Source organism: Zingiber officinale, chromosome 8A (assembly GCF_018446385.1).
Source record: "Zingiber officinale cultivar Zhangliang chromosome 8A, Zo_v1.1, whole genome shotgun sequence".
NCBI lineage: Eukaryota > Viridiplantae > Streptophyta > Magnoliopsida > Zingiberales > Zingiberaceae > Zingiber > Zingiber officinale.
The window spans coordinates 126,947,674-126,972,126 of NC_056000.1; the positions used below are offsets into that span (position 1 = coordinate 126,947,674).

General features: G+C 36.8%; 1 non-coding gene across 1 annotated transcript; it reads left to right on the forward strand.

The window, feature by feature from the left end:
• Positions 1 to 4,534: 4,534 nt before the first annotated feature.
• On the forward strand, positions 4,535 to 4,642 carry LOC122013097. Its single transcript, XR_006120440.1, has one exon. It is a non-coding gene; the product is annotated as a small nucleolar RNA R71 (small nucleolar RNA).
• The last annotated feature ends 19,811 nt before the right edge of the window (positions 4,643 to 24,453 follow it).

Below are 24,453 nucleotides of genomic sequence, written 5' to 3' on the forward strand. Positions count from 1 at the left end.
TAGGGTTCGGGCAGCTCAATCCTTCGGCGATTCCCTTGTGTCCCCGTGCCCTCCTCGACGAAGAACTCGTGAAGATGGATAGAGCTCCTCGGGTTGGACCTTGGCCGACCACCAGAAATCAAGCCCTAATGCTTGCTTCTTCGATTTTCCACCAAGAGAGAAGACACCGTCGCCTTGGTGTATTTTCCGCCCGAGCCGCCGCTGTCGCGCGAGAGAGGTGAGGAATTTTGAGAGGTATTGTTTTGATTTTCTGGAAAAATCAAAACCTAATTCCTTTCTTATATTCGAGTTTAATCAAAACTATGCTATAAACTTAATTCTCTCCATATAAGGTTAACAAAACCGTGTAGCTCAGCTGGTTGGGCTGGTTTTGCTTGGGTCAGTCCAACCCGAGGTCGTGGGTTCGAACCTCGTCTTCAACAGTTTTTCTCAAAATTTCTTTCTTTTTGTAAATATACTAAACGACCTCCAAAAATTGCGTAAAAATACTCTAAAAATTTCTAAAAATCTCTAGAATATTTTAAAAGCATTTTCAAATATTTTTATGGACATTTGGAACTCGAAATAGGGAAAATTGGGTCGTTACAATCCCCTATACCTTATAAAAAGTTCGTCCTTGAACTTAGAATAGCTCTGGATACTTCTGTCTCATACTGTCCTCCCGCTCCCAAGTGATTTCCTCGTGCTTCTGGTTCTGCCAGACGACCTTCACTAGTGGTACTTCTTTGTTTCTCAATCTCTTGATTGCTCTGTCCACTATCTGTGTAGGTCTGCTCTCATAACTAAGATCCTCTTGGATCTGCACTGACTGAGGCTGAATCACTTGGCTCGGGTCATGGAGACACTTCTTTAGCATCGAGACATGAAATACATTGTGTATTGCTGACATGTCTTGTGGTAAGTCCAACTTGTAAGCTACTTTCCCAATCCTCTCTATGATCAGGTAAGGTCCTACATAGTGAGGACTTAATTTTCCCTTCTTGCCAAATCTCATCATTCCCTTCATAGGAGCGACCTTGAGAAAAACTGAATCTCCTACTTGGAATTCCAGTGGCCTACGGCGTGTGTCAGCATAACTCTTCTGTCTGCTCTGGGCAATCTCAATTCTCTGTCTGATTTTCTGGATCGCCTGAGTAGTCTCATCTATCAGCTCTGTCTGAATGCCCAGCTCTACTTCTATTTCTTTTCTCTCACCTGCTTCTTGCCAGCAAAGGGGTGATCTGCACTTCCTGCCATACAGTGCCTCATATGATGCCATCTTGATGGTCGCCTGATAACTATTGTTGTAGGCAAACTCAGTTAAGCATAGATACTTTCACCAACTTCCTTTGAAATCCAGCGCACAAGCTCTAAGCATATCTTCTAAAATCTGATTTACTCGCTCTGTCTGTCCATCAGTCTGTGGATGGAAAGCTGTTACGCTCCCGCAAGTGTACGGAAATGTCGCAAGTAATATAAAAGATTATCGTATCCACAGGGACTGGAATAAGCACTAGAAATGTTTCAAAGCGAATTAGCTAAACAACTATCCAATCGATTCAAAAGCAAAGTAAAGGTAAACAAATCTAATATTAGAGATCAACAAACAAGAGTTTAGTGTTTTGGGTTATGATAAAGGGAAATTCTAGGAGTTTCGATTTCTTTGTAAGATTTCTTGAATGTAAATGGTTCACCAATCCTTATTCCTCAATTTCCAAACATGTAGAAAGTTGCCGGTTCCCTCTTGCAATAGACAACCGGCTAAGGACTGAGAAATGTATCTAAATAGGACTAATTAGACATGAACTTACGTTGTCCTTACACAGAAGCGCACCTATTACTATGCCTTCCTCGGATATCAACATAGAAACCCACAACTTATTAACCTATAAAGATACAAGAAGCTAATCATAGAATCCATCCTACTCTCTTGAATATTCCTATTTCCTCTTCAAGATTATCTCTCAAACGTCCTTACACGGGCTTGCACCTGTCACGTGGATCCCTCGGATGATCGAGTGAGAGTTTATCTTTACCAAGTCCATAAGAAATCCAAACAAGCAATCAAGAATGAGAATTAAGCACAAACCACCATCAATCATTCAAGATCTAATTGATACAAGCAAGATAATGTCATTGAAACAAGAAAATGGCAAATCCATAAGAGATTACATCAATCCATCATACAAATACTCCCTTAATCCTAGAATACAAGATCTACTCCATGAATCTAGGAAGAAAACCCGAAGAAATAGAGATTGGTGAACCATGGAAACCAAGTACTAAGCAAACAAGATGAATCATGACTATTTCAATGACATCAACTATTCAAGCATCAAGCACAAGTGTAGTGAAGATAAAATCCTTAAGGTTGAACCAAAACTAAAACTCATCACCATAAGATTCTTAACTTATTAATGCTTCCCAAGATAGAAAAAAGAACTACACAAAGTTTACTACTAGCATCATTCGAACATCATGAATCAAGACAATAATCGTGCTAACATTTCACTTGAATCTAAGAAAGCATATAAGTGAAGATTTGATGTTCTCAAGATGTATGCCACAAAAAATCAAAACAAAATGCAAAACATAAGCAAAAACAAAAACAAACAAAGCAAATCAAATGCATCTACTGCACCCCCCCAGACTTAAATTTTTCATTGTCCCAATGAAAACTAAAAACAATGTGGAGGAGATTTTAAGAGAAGTTACCAAGTGATGAGCTCCAAATGGTTGACATTCATGTTTTTTTTTTTAAAGATACTCCTCCATCTAATACTCACATTCCTCCACAACTTTGAATTCTACAAAAATAAGATAGACAAGAAAAATTAAGTAGAGGATACATGTTCAGAAATGAAACTAGAAAGAACTAAAGACATGAATGAAAACAAGGAAAATGAACTTGGGTTGCCTCCCAAGAAGCGCTTGTTTAAGGTCATTAGCTCGACCACCTCATTAGATTCATCTAAATCTTGCTCTTGGAGGGGTAAGATATTTTAGAACCTTCTTACCAAGGGTTCTTATTATGGAGAGAGCTTTAAACATTGGCATTAAAAATTGAAGTAACGCTCTCTCCATCTTCGTCTTCTTGGAAATTTTTTCAGGTGGTCGAAGACGGTTCAGATTGAGCTTCCAATTATTGGCCCATGTGAAATCTGCACATCCAAAAGAAAAACAAATCTCCCACAAGCATGTTATATAGTATAGAGCTAGAACCATATCAAGATAAGATGAATAAGTAATAAAAACTGAATCACATCCAACAAAGTCAATTATAGGTACCTCCATAAAGTTTTCCAAAAGATCACAAGAAATACTAACCTTACTTTGTTGAGAAATACCTGAAATTTCTAAACATGTAGATGTGACTTCCTCTGAATCAAATGATGGTTCTGGCTCTAGCTTAGGTGTTGATGATATCAATGATGGTGATTCTCGAGACTCTACTATCTCTGTATAAGTCCCTACACATTGTTCCACAACATGATCAATTCTTAAAACCTCTAAGGGTTGTCTTGACAAAGGTGGTGATCCTTGAGATGCTGCTTCCACAACACAGCTCCCTACACATTCTTCCATATCATCATCATCAACACATACATCAAAAAATAAACCAACATCTATGTCCTCAATAGGAGAATCAATAACAAGAGGATCAATAACTTCACTTGCAGTTTTAAGTTGATCTACCACATCACATTCATCATCTGAAAATTCGATGTCACTATAACACCTTATAAAATTTTGAGATAGATCTGAAAACTTATTTACCACTACATTATCAATAAAATCCTCATCTGAAAAATCTTCATCTTCATATATATTCAAAAATCTACACTCAACCATATTAGTGTCACAGGATTTGCCGAAGTCTTTATTTTCATTGACCCCCACTAACCTTTGTGGAAAAGGAACCCTTAGTGAAGGTCCTGGGAAAGACTGAACTCCCTTTTTCCCAAATTCCCTTTGAGCTTTTGGAGGAGGTCCAACTTGCTTATCTAATGCTGGTGTGATTAATCGTTGAGGGAAAGGTACTTCTGGCCTTTGGGAACTTCCTAGATAAATGGAATTGAGTTCTTGTGATCTTCTATTATTCTTCTCCTCAATTCTAAACATGTCATTCTTCAAAAGTTCTTCATGATTTTTGCCACTTCTCAACCCCACATCATCACACTTTTCATTGGATCTTGACTGTGTAGGAGGGGGATCTTCTTTAAACCATTTTGAAACAATACTATCAAGCTTTGCCCCCAAATGTTTGAACTCCTCACTCTGTGACTTGTGAATTTCAACATTTTTAGGTGGTTGAATTTCATTTTGTTTGACAGGCTCTCTTACATTTATAGCTTGCACTTTTTGAATATCTGAGGGAAATTCCATCCAACTTTTGTTCGACCATTCATGGAGGTTCAATGTCACTTGATCAATTAACGAATAAGCTTCATCTACACTTTTGTCCATAAAAGAACCTCCAGCTGATGAATCCAATAAAGTCTTGTCTGAGAAAGAAATTCCCCCATAGAATATGTGCAAAATCAACCATTTTTCAAAACCATGATGAGGGCACTGTCTTTGAAGACTCTTGAATCTATCCCATGCTTCAAATAATGATTCTCCATATGCCTGAGAAAAATTTGTTATGTAATTCCTCATGTACACCGTTCTACTTGGAGGAAAAAATGATTCGAAATTGCTTCTCCAATTGTTCCCAACTTGTGATGCTTTGAGGACGAGAGAATATAGCCAAGTCCTTGCTTTATCCTTGATAATTGAAAGGAAATGTCATCAATCGAACGCATTTGTCGATACTCCTTCACATTTCACCAAATCACAAATCTCTAAAAATGTTTCAAGATGCAGATAAGGACTTTCTGATACTTCTCCTCCAAATTTGTGACCTTGTATCATGAAAATTATCTCTGGGTCTAGTTGGAAACTTTCTACTTCAATTTGAGGTTGCACAATGGGAGATAAAAATCTTGCAGAAAAGGGTGTAGAAAAATTTCTCGTGGTCCTGCTTGACATGTTAGTGCTCATGGATATTCAAGAAGAAAAAGAAAATTATCAAAAATCAAAAACAATAAATAAAATGCAATATGAAAAGCAAGAAAGCGAATGCAGAATTTAAATTGCAAGAAAGAAAGTGCATAATGAAAACAAGAAAGAAAAGATAAAAGGAAAAAGAAAAATGTCTAGAATAATTCATCTGCTAAAAATTTGCAAGATATGTTTACAAAAGAAAAGAAGAAAGAAACAAGATCAAAAGAGAAAACAGAGAAAAGTTAGATTAGAGTACTAGAAATCAAGAATGCAAAGTTAGAATTAGAATTGCAACAAAAAGAATTGTCAAGAATGTTATTCAAGAAAGGAAAAACTTTTGAAAACATAATTCTAACAATTAGTTATAACTATGCAAATCAAAAGAAAGAAAGAAAAGTTATGTTTAGTCTAACTCAATTGATAATTCCTAATGTTATAGCGCAGTCCCCGGCAACGGCGCCAAAAACTTGTTACGCTCCCACAAGTGTACGGAAATGTCGCAAGTAATATAAAAGATTATCGTATCCACAGGGACTGGAATAAGCACTAGAAATGTCTCAAAGCGAATTAGCTAAACAACTATCCAATCGATTCAAAAGCAAAGTAAAGGTAAACAAATCTAATATTAGAGATCAACAAACAAGAGTTTAGTGTTTTGGGTTATGATAAAGGAAAATTCTAGGAGTTTCGGTTTCTTTGTAAGATTTCTTGAATGTAAATGGTTCACCAATCCTTATTCCTCAATTTCCAAACATGTAGAAAGTTGCCGGTTCCCTCTTGCAATACTCCCTTTCTGCTCTGGTTGGCTTCAAATCTTGACACGGCCGTGCGAGGTTCACACGGCCATGTCATCTCCCTCTTCTGTTGGTGCCAAACTCCACACGGCCCGAGCTCCATCCCAGTGCATGGCCGTGTAAGGTACACGGCCCGGTGCTTTCCCCCTTCGTTTCCTCCAATGCATGCCCAAAGATGTAGATTCTTCACCAAATCAACTCCTGTGTACAGAAAATGCACAAAAAGCAGATCTCCGAACCAAAAGAGTAAATATGCTAAAAGGAAAGCTGGAAGTATAAAAATGCATAGATCAAGCATGCTCAAAGTATGTAAATGTGCGTAAAAACATGCATAAAAGAGTATATAATCTACGCACATCAAAAGCTGTGTTGAACTTGAGTTTGGTGCCTAGTGCATTGTGAACGCACTCCCAAAAGTGTGAGGTGAAACGCCCATCTCTATCAGAAACGATAAATTTAGGAACTTCATGAAGTCTGATCACCTCCTTAACGTATAGTTGTGCCAACTGCTCTATGGAGTGGGACACCTTGATGGCTAGGAAATAGGCTGACTTAGTCAATCAATCTACTATTACCCATATTGCATCATATCCCTTTGTAGTTCTTGGAAGGCCTGTTATGAAGTCCATGGATATGTCTTCCCATTTCCACTTTAGTATTGGAAGAGGCTGAAGAACTTCTCCTGGTCTCTGGTGTTCTGCTTTGACTCTCTGGCATGTCAGACAGGTACTGACATATTTAGCAACGTCTCTTTTGAGTCCTAACCACCAGAACCTCTGTTTCACATCTTGGTACATCTTGGTAGAACCAGGATGCATAGAGTATGGTATGCTATGAGCTTCTTCTAAAATCTTCTTCCTCAGTTCTTCATCATGGGGCACGCAAATGCGACTCCCCTGATAAAGAATCCCACTGTCTGTTACTCGAAACTCTGATTTGTCTTCTTTCTGTAACCCTTGCTTGATTTTCAGGATGTCTGGATCTTCACTTTGCTTTCTCTGTATCTCCTCAAGCAATGTGGACTCTAAGGTCAATGCAGAGAGTTGCCCTTCAATAATTTCAAGTCCAAAATCCGACAACTCCTTCTGCAGTAGCAGGGCTAATGATGACAAAGACATCAGGGATGCACTGGATTTTCTGCTGAGTGCATCTGCCACTTTGTTAGCTTTGCCTGGGTGGTAGAGGATTTCACAGTCGTAATCTTTGACCAACTCCAGCCACCTGCGCTGTCTCATGTTTAAGTCCTTCTGAGTGAAGAAGTACTTAAGACTCTGATGATCTGTGAAGATTCTACACTGAACTCCATACAAATAATGTCGCCAGAGTTTAAGTGCAAAAACCACAGCTGCTAGCTCAAGATCATGAGTAGGGTAGTTCTTCTCATAATCTTTGAGTTGTCTGGAAGCATAAGCTATGACTTTTCCTTCTTGCATGAGTACAGCTCCTAAGCCCATCTTGGAAGCATCACTGTAGATGTCGAAACTCTTGTCACTCTGTGGAACAGTCAGAATGGAAGCACTGATCAATCTCTTCTTTAGCTCTTGGAAACTCTGCTGACATTTATTTGACCATTCGAATCTCTTGTTCTTTCTGGTGAGGGTTGTTAGTGGAGAGACTATCCTGGAAAAGTCCTCCACGAACTTCCTGTAGTACCCAGCTAAACCAAGGAAGCTTCTGATCTCTCTGACGTTCTTGGGTCCACCCCAGTTGTTGACCGCTTCCACTTTGGCTGGATCCACTTGAATACCTTCTTTAGAAATAATGTGACCTAAAAAACGCCACCTGATTTAACCAGAATTCGCACTTTGAGAATTTAGCATAAAGTTACTTTTGCTGAAGGGTCTGCAATACTATCCTCAAGTGCGTGTCATGCTCCTCTGGGGTTCTTGAATAGACTAGAATGTTGTCGACAAATACGATGATAAATTTGTCAAGGTATTCTCTGAACACTCTGTTCATTAAGTCCATGAAGACTGCAAGTGCATTAGTCACTCCAAAAGGCATGACTACAAATTTGTAGTGTCCATATCTGGTCCTGGAAATTGTTCTGGGTGTATCACTTTCTTTCACTTCCAACTGATGATACCCAGAGCGTAGGTCTATTTTAGAGAACACTATTGCCCTTTTTAGCTGATCATATAGATCATCTATTCTGGAATGAGGGTACTTGTCCTTAACTGCTACTTTACTCAGCGTTCTGAAATCTATGCACATTAGCACGGATCCGTCTTTCTTCTTAACGAACAACTCTGGAGCTCCTCGGGGTGAATGACTAGGGCGAATGAAGCCTTTGTCAAGTAACTCCTGTAGTTGTTCTTGTAACTCCTTCAGCTCTGCTGGAGACATGCGATACGGAGCTTTTGAAATTGGACCGGTTCTAGGAACCAATTCAATCTCAAATCCGCTCATTTATTGGGAGGTAGTCCAGGTAGATCTGCTGGGAATACCTCGGGATATTCACAGACCACTCGAACCCCCTCTTTCTTACCTTCTTTCTATTCTTCTGCACTTAATTGACTGGGGCTCCAGGCTCCCTACTGTCTTGTCTTCTATCTTGGTTGGCTTGAACTCTATAAACTTCTCATAGTGCTTGTTGGTGATACAACTCTTCATAGAACTCTAACTGAAAATTTGCCCAGCTCATCTGATCGGCTGCTCTCTAGGTCTTTATCCTCTCCCACCATATACGAGCATCTCCAGATAGGCAGAAAGAGGCGCACTTGACCTTCTCGACTTCTGGCTAGTTAAGAAGCTCCATAGTGCTCTCTAGTGTTTTAAACCAAGCCTGGGCATCCCAGGGCTCAGTCGTGCCTGAGAAGCTCTCTGGTTTCAGCTTCAGCCACTGTATAAGATAAGTTTCTGGTCTCTGGGGTGCTGTGACGGCTCCCTGGGTAGCTGGTGGAGTCTCAATTACCACTGAAGCCTCTGTAGTGATAGCTGGAGGAGGGGGAGGAACTGCTCGTTGGTTTGCTATCAGATTGGCAATCACTTGCTGCTGTTCTGCTACTTGTCTCTGGAGTTAGGCAACAACTTCAGAGAGATTGGGCTCAGTTAATCTAAGCTCTTCGTTCTCCTGATCTTGGTTCTCAGTACGAACGGTACGGGGTCATCCTTTTTCTTAACATCTAATTATGCAAAGAAAAAGACTTGGTATCCTCTCTCTAACCCTTCTAATCATACATAAATAAGAATAAAGAAAAGGGAAAGTAAATCTTCTATCTTACTTTAGTACTAAAAAAAAAAACAAGTATTCTATACTGCAGTTAATAATAAGGAAAGTAGAATAAAGAAAGGATTTAAATACTTTCTTACTTGGAGACGGCGAGGATGATGCTGATGTGTGTGTGATGCTGGAGAATGGAACACTGCTCTGATACCAACTGTAACAACCCACCCTTCTTACTACTACTCTCTAAGGGCGACCGTTACCTAACTACTACTCTACTTACTAGTGTCACTTATGCTAATATTAGCAACACTTAGATTTATCACGGCCCCAGAGGAATTCCTACCGAAAAATTTCGACAGAGTCTCCCCTGTACCGGTGACCAAATCCATAATACAAACAATATATACGCAGTCACAGGCGGCTGGAACACATTTTTCACAACCATACAGTAATAAATCAATAGTAAAAGAAAGAAACTACTCTAGCAAAGCAACCAATTACATCACTCCACCAATAATATAAGTGAACTACTTACAAGTGCGGGATAAACTTAAATACAGTCTCAACTCAAAATAACACTTAAGGAAATCTAAACGAATTAAACATAAAGTCTTAACAGTTTTGTCAACTAATTCTAGATCTCTCCACAGTCCAGACATCACACACCTTCATCACCACCACCATCCTGTCGCCTCCCTTTCATATCTTAGCATTTCCTTTATCTGCAGTAGGAGGAAAGAAAACAAAACTATAAGCGAAAATGCTTAGTAAGTACTAATCTATCTTACAAAAACATCGAAGTGCATAAAAGTAATGCAGTAATACTGAAACTGTAATGCTAAAGCAAAGCTGCATGTACTCATGGTATACAAAAATAAAACTGAATACTAAACATGCTCACTAACTGACAGGAAAGTAATGAAACTACTACTGTAGGCTTAGAATTAAAGAACTAAACTTTTATTGATTCTAAGCATAAACTTGTTTCATTTTCTTATATCCTTATACTAGAAATTAATCTTTTAATTTTTCTTTCACTTTCTTCTTCTTGTTTTTCTTACTTTTCTTATACTAGAAATTAATCTTTTAATTTCTCTTTCACTTTCTTCTTCTTGTTCTTCTTACTTTTCTTATACTAGAAATTAATCTTTTAATTTCCCTTTCACTTTCTTCTTCTTGTTCTTCTTTTCTTTTCTTCTTCTTTGGGCCCAGGCTTAGTACCATCTTTGTTTTGTGCGCTCTCTAATAGTGACTGAGGTAGCGAGCCTCTAGTCCTATGAGGTAAAGACCTTGGTCTTACCAGGGCCAAGACCTTGGAATTGGTCACCTGGATTTGTTTAACAACAACCTTGGAAGTCGGGTACTAACCTCTTACTTTAGTTTACTTGTTATCTCTTTTTAACTAGACCTTGGTCTTTTTCTTTACTCACACTTCTCATAATCCTTTATTAGAGTTTATTAGAATCCTGTAGATATATCTAACAAGTGTAGGATTACAACTAACCAAGAATGCTACATGAAAATAACACAAGGGAAGAAGATCTGAACTCTCTAAGCACGTTATAAAACAAGGCAAAGGAAAGCAAATATGAACTTACTAATCATGCTATAAAATAGAGCAAAAGAAAGTAACTTTAAGCTTACTAATCATGCTATAAAATAGAGCAAAGAAAGTAACTTTAAGCTTACTAATCATGCTATAAAATAGAGCAAAGAAAACAACTTTAAGCTTACTAATCATACTATAAAATAGAGCAAAAGAAAGTAACTTTAAGCTTTCTAAACATGCTGTAAAATAGGGCAAAAGAATGCAACTTTGAGCTTTCTATACATGCTGTAAAATAGGGCAAAATAATGCAACTTTGAGCTTCCTATACATGTTGTAAAATAGGGTAAAAGAATGCAACTTTGAGCTTTCTATACATGATGTAAAGTAGGGCAAAATAAACTAACTCTGAACTGTTATAACAAGGTTATTCTTGCCCTTAAAATAGTAACAAATAATCTATCCAAACTTACTAGTATACTAAGTTGTGCATGCTCATTTAGTGGCAAGGGAAACTAACCGTGCAGGGCTGTTCACGTTCATGGAGGTAGCAAACAAGAACTACCTACTATTAACTAAGGGCTGTTTATGCCCATTTGCTCGGCCAAAACAAGAAAATGAACTTGTTGGAATTTATGGTAGCAGGTGGACATACACGGATACTACACTCAAGAGCTAAACTTCCTCTATACAATTAAGCTCAGACAATAAATAGCATGCTCAATAGGTAGGCTACAGAAGGTAAGGAATAAAAGGGAGAAACCCTAACTCATAGTCCTGTTCAATAGCAAACCCAAGCAAGAACTCACGGCACAACACTTTGCATGGTAAGAACTCATTTTATCATGTTCGTAATATGCAAAAATCTATCTTTTACTTTGGACATTAACATGGTTGAAAACATGCACTTTTGTTTTAACCGAAACATGATGTCACAGCAAGATCAAACTGAACAATTCCGTCTACATTAATCCGAAGCAATGCAAAGCTACAAAAACTAACTAAAGCACTTCTATAATTGCAAACATGCACTTTCAAAAGACGAAACAATGAAAACTTCTGCTACTACACCTAAACCTATTCCTTCTAATCTGTTCGGAAATTCTGCAGTCAACTTATATCAATCTGAGCTCAACATAACAGCAATGTATTGGTCATGAAAAAGACTCCGAACAATACACAAGAAACCATTGCAGTCTACCCAAAACAGAGCATGATCATCAAGGTCATAACCTAAAAACAAATACTTCTTAAACATGCTGTGCTTAGCAAAGAAAACCCAACCGAAATGCTTAAACGAATCAATGAGAATCTGTTCACGCTCGGCAAGGAAAAGAAAGAAACAATCTTGGAACTACTCCTACCACAGGTGAGTAGTACTTACCCCTTGTTCTTGCACTTACAACCGGAAAGAAGAGGAAGAAGGCTTCCAGGGTTCGGGCAGCTCAATCCTCCGGCGATTCCCTTGCGTCCCCGATGCCCTCCTCGACGAAGAACTCGTGAAGATGGATAGAGCTCCTCGGGTTGGACCTTGGCCGACCATAGGAAATTAAGCCCTAATGCTTGCTTCTTCGATTTTCCGCCGAGAGAGAAGACGTCGTCGCCTTGGTGTATTTTCCGCTCGAGCCGCCGCTGTCGCGCGAGAGAGGTGAGGAATTTTGAGAGGTATTGTTTTGATTTTCCGGAAAAATCAAAACCTAATTCCTTTCTTATATCTGAGTTTAATCAAAACTATGCTATAAACTTAATTCTCTCCATATAAGGTTAACAAAACCATGTAGCTCAGCTGGTTGGGCCGATTTTGCTTGGGTCAGTCCGACCTAAGGTCGTGGATTCGAACCTCGTCTTCAACAGTTTTTGTCAAAATTTCTTTCTTTTTGTAAACATACTAAACGACCTCCAAAAATTACGTAAAAATACTCTAAAAATTTATAAAAATCTCTAGAATATTTTAAAAGCATTTTCAAATATTTTTATGGACATTTGGAATTCGAAATAGGAAAAATTGGGTCGTTACATAAAAGATCCATTGTGAATGGGACTTTAGTCCCACATTGAGAGTTTCATCGCATGTTATTTGATTTATATTCATTCACATGCATTGAGAATGTGAACAAATGCATGGGGAGAGGCTCTTCAGTCGCTTCTCCTGATCAACCACTTGCTCAGTCAGCCTCTATGCTCGCCCGCTCGGCAACTTTGCCTAGCCGACTCAGCTTGATCGACCAACACTTCTTGCTCGGGTTGCATTTTTTGCTTTGTTCAATCAACCTCTCGCCTAACCTGAGATTATCTGCTCAGATCATCTCGACTGTAAGTTAAATTTAATTCAATGTAATTTAAATTCAACTAATACCCCATATATTTCCAACAACATATTATTTCTTCTAACAATATGCTCTATTACACTTTCTTTTTCCTTCATCTCTTCGGACGCATGTGCTTGTGTTTGAATTAGTATGTAAAGTTTCACATTAACGTCCTATGAAATCCACTGATTAATCTAGAGAACTTTGATTGCATCCATTTTAGGTCCTGTGAATTTCTTAGGTTGTAAGGAGTTTAAATATGCTATCAATTGTTTATTTTGATTTCTCCGAATGTGTTAAAATGTTATTTGAAAAATTGATTGAAATTTGACACTGGGTCAAATATAAAAGTCCACCTCCAGAGAAGCTGAAATAAATAATAGAGGACATATCTGGACTTCTTGTAACTTCAGGAATCCACAAGACCTAAAATGGGTGCAATTGTAACTCTCTAAATCGATTAATAGATTTCGAATGAAATTGACCGAAATCTCTTGTTGGGCCTGATATGAACTCGTATCAAGCCCAATGTGGGTCTGATATGAACCATATCAAGCCCAATGTAGACCTGATATGAACCATATCAGGCCCAATGTGGCCTGATATGAACTATATCAGGCCCAATGTTGGCCTGATATGAATCATATCAGGCTCATAGTTCATATCAGGTCCACGTTGGGCTGTTTTAGCTGATTCTTTTGATAATATTTTAACATCTTCGAAGTATCCAAAATATGCAATGGACAGTACCATTCGACTTCTTACCTCCTCAGAAATCCATAAAAATTGAAATGAGTCCAATATGAGGTCTCTAGGTCTATCAGTGGATTTTGATCAAAATCTACTGATGGACTTAGAGACCTCAAATTGGACTCATTTCAAATCCTGTGAATTTCTGAGGCTGCAAGGACAACGGTGTCATCCATTACAGATTTGGATTTCTCTGAATATGCTAAAATGTTATCGAAAGAAATATGTTAAACCCTAACCCTATGGGCCTGATATGATTCCATATCAGGCCTACGTTAGGCCTGATATGGAATCATATCAGACCCATATTATGCTTGCATGCATGTATCCTAAAGAGAGAGGAAAGAGAGGAGAGGGGAGGAAAAAGAAGAGAGGATGCGTGCATTGTAGAGAGGAAAGAGAAAAAAATTTCCATGCATGAGAAAAAGGAAAGAGAAGAGACAAATGATTGAGGGGTGGAACGGGAAGAGTAGAAAATTAAGTGCGTCATTTGGTAAATATCAAAGTATAGCGCGCCTTTTGGTAAATTCATAAATCTGAGTGCACCTTTTAGTAAATTACCATTATATTAAAAAATACTTTCATATAAAAAATTAAATGAGTATCCATTATTTATGTCTTCGTCAGATGAGCACTCTATTTCCGATTTAAATTAAATTAACGTCCCATTTAAAGTGACCTACTCAAAACAACTTTACATTATATGATCATTCAACCATGTAGAAACTAACAACTATCTTTTATAATTATAGAAGCTAGATGTTAATATCTACATCAACCTTCTATAACATGTGAAAGCAGTCCCCTCGGGACAGATAATTGACTAGAGCATGGGGTGTTGTCATATAAGGGTCAATTCTTGGCTAGTAGTCAGGTTTCTATCCTCCTCCATGTACTGATCACTACTCGAACTAGTAGTCATCCATGATTTACTTTCCTTCACATAACTTGGGGATGAGCTGTCTCACCTGAGATGAGCGTTATCACATTTTGCCATGATTACCTAGATTAAAACAATATTTCAATGATCAAAATAAAAGATTGAGACTTTATGACATTTCTTACATTTCAAATAATTATTATCTAATCACGATCGACTATGTAGAAGTGCATGTAACTTCTACAACATGCAAAAGCTGGTTGTTATTTTCTACAATATGTAGAAGTAAGTTGTTAGCTTTTACAACGGTGACTTTTTATGATTTTGATTTAGTTTTTTTAGTGATAATCTGATTAAAATAATATTTCACCCGACAAACCAAATGATGAGTATTCCATGATATTCATTACATTTCAAATGAATATAATCTAATCATGATAAAAAATGTAGACGTTAGCATGTACTTTTACAACATAATTTTACAATATATAGCCGCTATCGACTAATTTCTACAACAACATTGAATCAAATGGTATTTTCGAAATAAAATTATGAGAGGGGCACTCATTTAACTTTTTTTTTAAAAAATATAACGCTAATATAATATTTCTATTAATTTGAGGCACCCTTTTGATTTTTTTTACCAAAAAATAGTTGATAAATTATTTAATATTACATAAATTTGATCAAAATTACTTTTTTAAAAATTAAAATTGTAATTAAATGATACAGTTTTTCAATAGCTACTCTAACTATTGTAACCATTATTATTTGGCTATTACAAATATCTTAATGGCTTCTATAATAGGTTTAATAATTATTATTTGATTAGTATAATTATAATGCAGCTAGCACCACATAATTAAATGATTACTATAATAATTTTAAATTAATTTTGAATACATTTTAAATGATTTTAATAAAATTTTGACAACTTATAGAGTTGTTTTAATATAATATATTTTTAATTAAGTTGAATCAATTTATTTTTAAAAAAAATATACTAAAGAATTGTTTCTACTTTTAGTATAAAAATAAATAGAATGTAAATTTTTTTGATATTTTATCAAAAGGCTTAGGTAGAATTGTGTATTTACCAAAAGACATATTATGATTTTATAATTACCAAAAGGCGCATTAATAAATATGAAAGTCCTTTTATACCCCTCCCATTAATATCATTTTTTGTTATCCCATTTTCCAAGGCGTCCAAAGCATATTTGAATTGTTTATATTTAAAAATTTCATTGATGGTTAGGATACTGATGGCGTTAATATCTTTCTCCTTCCCTCTCTCAATGTGTGCATGCCTCACACTTTTCTAACTCTCTTATTGTGAAAAACTTTCACACATTTTTAGTTGCGAGATCGTCCCCCCAATGAAAGAGTACGTAAGCGTCTTCGTGTGTTTGTCAGGCAACATCAAGGGTTTTCGATGAAAATCCACACTGGTCCCACCTCTGCAGTAAAGTTTAGGGTTTCTGCCAATACTCTCCTTTCATAATGGCGGAAGGAAGTGGGCTGGGTGTTTCATCCTCCACTGTTAAATTATCCACAAAGGTATCACCTTAAAAACCATCATATTTGCAAAGCTTGAACCAGTTTAGACAGAAACTATATTGGAACAACGTGTTAGATTACTTTAATAGTTTTTTTAAAAAAAAATCCACAAGGAAAGGAAGGCATCATGGATGTGTTATTTTACATGATCGACACGTAGCCATGATTAAATAGTCCCCTTTTTGTATTTTCTTGGACATACAAGATATGCAGCATATCCATAGAATATTGGTCAATATATTTCAAAATTTGGATTCAACTTCTCAAATCTTTAGATTCTCAGGTACAACTTATAGTTGTGAATTTTAAGCACGAAGTAGTAGTTTCTTAAAATAAAATAGTTTGAAAATCTTAATATTTATTTATGTTGGTTCGTTAATAGCCCTGGTTATTGGTAAATCATGGCAATTGAGGGTCTGAAATGATTTCATATCAGGCCCAATGTGGTTCTGAAATGGAATCATTGTAGGCCCTTGTTTGCCATGATATTATCATATATAATATATTAGCATATATAACGTTGGGTCTGATATTAATTTTTTAGTTGTACCGATTACATTCACAAGAAGAGATGTTTCATTATTACTTGGTATTGCAGACCGTGGTGCTTTGTTTCCGATAAATTCAACTAAAGCATCGGGTGGCCTCTTTCTAACTTCTCAAATAAAAAAAAAGATACTAGATCAAAAATTGAGGAGTTACTTAAATTTTATGCCAATCATGTTGAAGAAGATGATGATATTTTATTATTTTATAAATTCTACATTTTGTATATATTTATTTGTGTTTTATTTTCTTCTAATACATATAAGGTCCCTTTATGTCTTATAGATATAGTAGATGATTTTGAGAATCTTGTTAGATTCAACTGGGTTGACGGCATCCATGAATTTATGATTCCACAATTAACTAAGATTAGGGACATATTTTCATCAACTCAGATAATACATGCCAACACCAACCTCCCTTACCTAAAGGGCTTCGCTGGTCTTTTGGCAGTGAGTATATTTTTGATGTTAAATGTAACAAAATTGTGGACGTGTATGAATATCTAACACTTGTTATGATGAATCAGGCATGGTTTTTGGAGCATGTTCCAATCCAAAAAACCATACAAAATTGAAGGAGCATGAATAAATAAGTGGAGGAATATTCCTTCATATATTAGTAAGGTGAGGAATTTGTTGAACCGAGTCTCATCTGAAGAGGTAAAGTTTGAAAATTGTCACTTAAGTTAGGTTAATATACTTTTTTTTACCATTTGTTTTAATAATATGACAGATTATGATTGACCTAATCCCTACCCAATATGAAAAATCATTGGTTGAGAACCTTGATTTCGTTGATGATATTCTATGTCCAATAGAGACATTACAATTTGAAGATAGCGAAGAAGGAAGTGAAAGTAATAAGGGATGTTGTAACTGTATTATTCAAGAAACCCGAATTAAGGAACTAACAATGAAGAACATGCATTTGAATGAAAAGGTGAAAGAATTACTGGAAATAATAGAAAATAAAGGCATGAAACCTCAATCAAGTGATCCTATAGTCAATCCTCAATGTGAACCAGTAGCTTTTGGAACAAGAAGTAGGAGAGGGCATGACAGAAGTGGCTATAATTATAGGGATACTCCAATTGATAGTCCATTGTGTCTCTAGATCTTACCTAAGAGGAAGCGAAGAAATATACAAATATGAGAACCTATGGAGAACATTTTACCAAAAGTAGAGGGTAAAAAATTTATAAAAGAACCTGATGTTGTGGACAAGGGGAAAGGAAAAATTGATGTGGATGATATAGAAGAAGAAATAGACATTGTCACAATAATGGAAGGCAATTCTGAAGAAGAGGCAAAGAAGGATGCAGCTAGGATTGACCAATTTAACAAAATGAGGAAACAAGCCATTGCTGTAAGTCTATATTTGCATATAAAATAGTAATTTGTTTGATTTAATTCATTAATTAAATGGGTTTTATGTTTGTGAAGAAGCAATTTAAGACTTCAAAGAAGAAAAATGTAACGACCACACTTCTTACTACTACTACTACTCTCTAAGAGTGACCGTTACTTATCTACTACTCTACTTAACCGGTTTATTAAAAATCTCTAGGAAAACCCTACCGAAAAATTTCGGCAGAGTCTCCCCTGTACCGGTGACCATTTCCCATAATACAAACATAATATACTCAGCCACAGGCGGCTGGAACATATAATCACTCAACCACGCAGTATAATAACTCAATAAGAAGAATGAAACTACTCTAGCAATAGTAAACAGATAACACTCCAACAATAAAACATAACAAAGTGCGGAATGGACTCAATTACAATCTCAACTTCATCATAGCATTAAGGAGAAAAGAAAAGGAAACTCTGATCAGGTAAGTTTTAACAACTCCATAGCAAACTCTTGATCTCTCCATAGTCCAGCCATCACACACCTTCATCACCACCACCTTGTCGCCTTCCTTTCATACCTTAGCTTTTTCCTTTATCTGCAGTAGGAGGAAATGCAGTCTATAAGCATAAAGCTTAGTGAGCGCTATCTACTCACAAAAACTCGATATGCATGTATATAAATAAAAACATGCTAAAACTGAATGCTAACATATAAAACTACTCATGCTCATATATAGCAAAGGAATCATGCTAACTGAAATACTAAACATGTGTAGCTCATCATGCTCATAAACCAATAAAAGAAGCATACTAAACATGTAAAGCTACTAAACATGTAAAACTACTAAACATGTAAAGCTAAACAGGCTCATAAGAATAAAACTATAATAGCATGCTGAAAGCAAATAAAACTAAACATGCTGAATAATCTAATAGCAAGAAACAAATAAAACTACTACTGCATGCTCCAAATAACAAGAAACTAAACTTTCTAATTCTAAACATATTTGAAGCTTGTTTCATTTGTTTCAAAACTTATACTTTAATACTTCAAAATAATAATAAACTTCTTTTGGGCCCGTCATTGTACCACTTAGCGCGCATTCTTAATAAGAATCGAGGTAGCTAATCCCGAAACTACTAAGATACTTCTAGGCCTTGTGCCTAGGGGCAACTTGGAGCCCATCCCTTGGACCTTGTGTCCGGTACATGCCCTTTAAAAGTAAAATACTTTTTATCTTTAAATACTTCTTATAATAAAATGCCTTGGCATTTATTTAAGCACCTTGTGTGTCAAAATCCCTAAAATCTCGACTTTAGGATCTACTTAAGGCCTTGGCCTTTTCTTTCTTTTCTTTAGCTTTCTTATACTTGTTAATACTTCTAAAAGAATACTTCTTTTAAAAGAAACTGAAATGTTTAAGCAAATTCTATCTTTGAAATGCTTAAACCAAAAAAAAACTGCCTACTATGCTAATAAAATTCTGCATATTAAGCTTAATAAAAATCTGTCCTAAAATTGAAGTTCTGCATGCAATACTTATCAAAATCTGCAAGCAATGCTTATGAAAATCTGCTTGTTAAAAATCTGCATACTATACTTATAAAAATCTGCATGCTATACTTATAAAAATCTGCTTATTAAAAGTCTGCATACTATACTCAACAAATCTGCTCATGCACATCTATTAGCAAAGGAAAAGAAATCTGCTCATGCTCGAATATTAGCAAAATGGTAAACTGATCATGCTTAGTTATTAGCAAATGGATAATTGCTCATGCTTTACTATCAGCAAGTGAAAACTAACTACATGCTCCAAAATTTAATCAAGCTATCTTATGTTCATGGCTTATAAAAGTAGCAAATGAACCTAAGGATAAATCTACTCATGCTTCAACCAAAACCTGTTCAAAAACCCAACAGCAGTAACGTTAGCAAGAAAGAAGGAAATCCAATTGAAATTATTCTTAAGCCTGATCAATTGTATAACAACAGTAACCCACAAAATGGCAAACATACCTCATGCTCACTGTAAGCAACAGTGAGCAACAACCCGAACTGAAACCAAGCAATGACAATGAACCAAACTACATGCTTAAAAGAAATTTATCTAACCCATTCTATGTTCATTGCTTAGCACAAAAATCCGAACTTGCAGGGCACTGTATAAACCGAACATGCCAAACAAGGTGACAAACAGGAATTTTAGTCAAGAAAAACTGAATTACTACTTTCTTCCCTTGTTATTCATGGTAGCTAATTCAAAACACAAAATCCTTGCTCTGTTTGAAACTAAAGAGATCTAAACCACATACTTAACCCATTCTATATTTTTTTTCTTCCCTTCTTTGAAGTACACGGCGGCAAGTAAAATCCCTAAACATGCTTCACAGTAAAACCCGAACAAACAAGGGAACACCAAACAAATCGCAAATCAAAACTCGCGGAACAACTCCTACTGCAGGTGAGAAGCAACTCACCTCGCTGTTCTTGGACTTACAACCGAAAAGGAAGAAGAAAAGCCTTAGGGTTTCGGTCAACTCAAGTCTTTCGGTTCCTCTTCATGCGCCTTCGTGTGTTCCTCGTCGAGAGGAGCTCGGCGGTGTGAAGACCGGCCGGAAAAAGCCCTTCGCCGGCGCCGGAGATCAAGCCCTAGGTCCTCCTTTGTTTCCGCCCGTGAGTCGGCGCCGTCGCGCACCAGAGAAGAGAAGGAGAAGATTTTGAGAGAAAATGTTGATTTTCCGAAAAGAAACCTAAATTCCTTTTCTTATACTAGGGTTTAAATCGAACTATACCTTAAATCAATTTGTTCCCATATTTAATTAACAAATCGAGCGCAGCTCAGTTGGTTGGCTGGGTTTTAACCGAGTCCAGGGTCTCGGCTTCAATCCCTCAGCCGCGCACTTTTTCCCAATTTATTCCCTAATCATTAACTATGCTATAAACTTAGTTCTCACCATATAAGGTTAACAAAACTGTTTAGCTCAGCTGGTTGGGGCCGGTTTTGCTTGGGTCAGTCCAACCCGAGATCGTGGGTTCAAATCTCACCTTCAACATTTTTTTTTTAAAACTTCTTTCTTTTTATAACCCTTCTAAACGACCTCCAAAAAATTACGTAAAAATACTCTAAAAATTCCTAAAAATCTCTAGAATATTTTAAAAGTATTTCCAAATATTTTTATGGACTTTTAGAACTTGAAATTGGAAAAATTGGGTCGTTACAAAAAAATAAGACAAAGATGTTGCCCACTTGTTAAAACAATTGGAGAACATAAAGTATGTTAAATACATAGTTGATTTAATTAAGTGATAAGTTAAGATAATTATATGGTTCTCTAATATAGATAATTATATGGTTTTCTAATTTTATTATGTGATTTATAGTCATTGATTTACTTTGCAGGTTTACAAGTGAATTAGTTTGAGAGGATCCACCCTTTGGTTTAAATGTGCATTCCTTCTTATCTGGTGTGAATGGAGAGATTTTAATTAAATGGGAGGTAATTAACACGTATTGTAAAATACTGTTTTGGGGGGCAACCTCGTCTAGTACGTCATACAACAAGTCTATATATTATTCAACCTTATTCACAGTAAAGAATCTAAATGATTTGAGAATATATAATATTTGAATAAATTTTATTATTTGTTTAAGTATGTATAACTTTGTATATTTGTAGTCATCAATAAAATCCTCAAGAAAGTTTGGCTTGCAACAAATGATAAAGACAGATAAAGAAGATGAAGAATTTAGGTATATTTTTATACCTTTATGCAGTGATAATGTACACTTCCACTTATTGATGGTGGACACCAAATCAATGATATTCAATCATTACAATTCTCTAGCAAGTGGAAGTAAATTCAAATTAAATAAGATTTTGAAGCAGCAATGAACTTCCAATATTCATGTGTATGTTAGAAATGTAGTATAATTGCTAGTTGATGTAAAATTTTAATTTCCTGTTCAATCTTATAGGTATCAGATTTAAACCAATATAGTTGTGAGCACCTTACTGCTATTGATCTAAAGTTTGAAAGGCATCATCCCTTCGACCAATGAGTGTCTCTCACAATAGAATGCCACAACAAGAAGCAGGTAACTCGAGATCAAACAGTGTGAACAGAAAATATTGACATAAAGTATTGAATATTAAATTACTGATGTTATTTACAACGTTGACTGTGACTTCTTTGTGATGCAATACATTCAATGTCTTCTATACGATTTGAAGATGGACTTCAAATAAGGAGACATGAAAAAAAATAGAATTGATGTAATTGTATCAAATTTGAGGGATAGGTTCTGTAAAATATTGGATTAATTATCTATAGTGTGTAAGCAAAAAAGTTGGATAGAGAATATAAAGGTACAATTATGTAGTGTTGTTAGTTTTATATCTTTGTATGTAGTATTTGTTGTTGAATACAATGGTATGTATGATATAAGATGTTTAAACAAAATTTTTTGGTGCGGGAAGCATCCAACGATCGAACCTATGTTTTGATTATGTCAAAGGGTTTAAAATTAGGTTGTCTTGTTATCTAACAAGGTTGAATGAATTTGTAGAAAAGTCCTAAATGTACTTAGGCAAAAGTCCTAGCTGCGGTTAGGCAGGTGGAAAACCCTAGGGGGGTGGTAACCCTAGGTCCTAGGGGTGGTAACCCTAGGTAGAAAGTCTTGGCGGGTCGAGAGCTTCGGGCAAAATCCTAGGGGGTGGTAACCCTAGGTTGAAATCCTAGTGTTGCGAATCAGGTGGAAGACTGGATGAGTCATGGAGGGGACGTCCAGCATGAAGACCGGAAGCTTCGGACACTGAGGAAAAGTCCAGTTGGTCTGGAAGATCAACTAACAACAGGTAAACTCTCTTGAGTGAAGTAGGTGAGGACGCGTTCCCCTGTGAGGGAACAATAGGCGTTGGTTCGACCTAGGATTTCCAGATGAAAATCCGAAGTCAGAACCGGATAGTTAGAGGCTATCATAATTTCATATTGTATTATTTTTACCTGGATTAACTTTGTTTTGCAGAAAATAAGGAGCTGGAGAAAGTTGGTATGGGCGCCTGACCCCCCGATCTAGTCCGGGCGCCCAGAGTTGGTCCAGGCGCCCGAAACCCAAAGCTTATCGCGAAGCTGAGGTGGCATGCGTAGAGTGGCCGAGCCACGTATTCCAGATGTCCGGAGGGGTTCCAGGCGCTCGGAATAGCCTATATAAGGAGCCTCGACCAGAAGTTGCAAAACAACACAACGAACAACTTCCACTTCTTTGAACTGCTCAGAAAATACCTCTACAACACCAGAAAGCTCCGACGACGACTCTTCTAGAAGATTTTCTCATATAGAGCTTTCGGTATTATTTTCATTTAAAGAATTCCTTATACTACAACTGTAATCTATTGTAATTTTGGATTGATTAGTGATTGCCCATCGAAAGCACTCTTATGTGCGGGCCTTGGAGTAGGAGTCGCCACAGGCTCCGAACCAAGTAAAAATCCTTGATGTCTTTGTTCTATTTGTCTTTGTCTTATTTCCGCTGCGAGTTTTCCGAAACGAACGAAATAGCCACGAGCACTATTCACCCCCCCCTCTAGCACTTTCGATCTAACAAAATTGTCACAGGAATAACAATACTATTGCTTAGTGAAATAAAAATCACAATATCCAAATTACCATGATGGTGTAGATCAGTGAAAAGAGACATAACTCCACACCATATCTCTCTTATGAAAACTAAAAACTTGGTAACCGTTGGGATTTTTCCGAAATCCAAATAGGCTATGTCCAACATGTAGGATCCTTGGCGGCTAGCTAGAGAGGGTGAATAGCCCTGAAAATAAAAACAAACCTTCCTTGAACTTTCACAGCTTAATTAAACCAACACTTGCATAAACAAAATAAAAGACTGAAAAAGAAGAGGCGCGGAAGGGTTTACTTGGTTACAACCGGGGAGATTGTTAATCCAAGGAAGTTGAAAGCTCACTAAACTCTCCTTCAGGCGGAGAAGACTCTTTACAGTATTCAAAGCACTCAATTACAGAACAAAACTAAAGAAGAATCAATCACAAGTGTTGTTTTAACCTTCTAGGACTAGGACTGTATTTATAGACTTGATCGGGATGCCTGAAAGGGTTTCAGACGCCTCTAGAGGGATAAAACTTTATCCCTATTGCAATACAACTGCCACGACACATTTGACTAATTTTTCAAGTCCGAGCGCCTGAACCAAGTCTGGGCGCCCTGGAGAGGTCCAGGTGCCCCAGACCAAAAAATCAACTTTTTGTTGATTTTCGATCCCAGTCTTCCGCTCCACTTCTGCTCGCGTTGGTCCGGATCTTCTACTCACATTGGCTCGGATCTTCCGCTCGCTTGGGTGATCTTAGCCATCCAGAATAGGGTTCACCCGAACCCAACTTCTGGCATTCTCGAGCAAACTTCCGCTCCAGCTTCTCATCCCTCAGAAACATCGTGTGCCTCCTTGTCGTCCGCCCGCATACTCTTCCATAGCACCTCATACC